The following is a 441-nucleotide window of genomic DNA, read 5'->3' as shown; positions in this document are numbered from 1 at the left end:
AGTCGACGGCTGGATGATACGACAGACTTAAATTCTGGTCTGTACAATATCACAGTGATAAACAAGATATCACAGAGATACGTTATTCAAGGAAGTTTGAAAAAACATTTATTTCCCTGTTTTATTTCAATTTGGTTAAAGTGTTTAAAAATGGAAGCGTGTGATAGTTTGCAGGATCCTGGTACAACACAAACTCCCACTTCTATTTATAAATATTATCTTCTCTTTACATTACTTACATTTTGTAACAAAAAAGAGATTGGTTTAAATTTTAAAAACAAAACAAAACATAAAAACCCAACCCTGGAGGCCCAGGTCTGAGCTCTGACCTCACCACCACCCTCTCCCAAGTGGGCAAGGTGATCCTCCCTGACCAGACTGGGTGCTCAGGGGAGGTCAGCCACTTTCAGGGACAGTCAGCAATCCAGAAGCCGCTGCACC

Source organism: Leucopleurus acutus (genome assembly GCF_964270905.1).
Source record: "Leucopleurus acutus genome assembly, chromosome: 2".
Lineage (NCBI taxonomy): Eukaryota > Metazoa > Chordata > Mammalia > Artiodactyla > Delphinidae > Leucopleurus > Leucopleurus acutus.
This window is presented reverse-complemented; position numbering follows the sequence as displayed.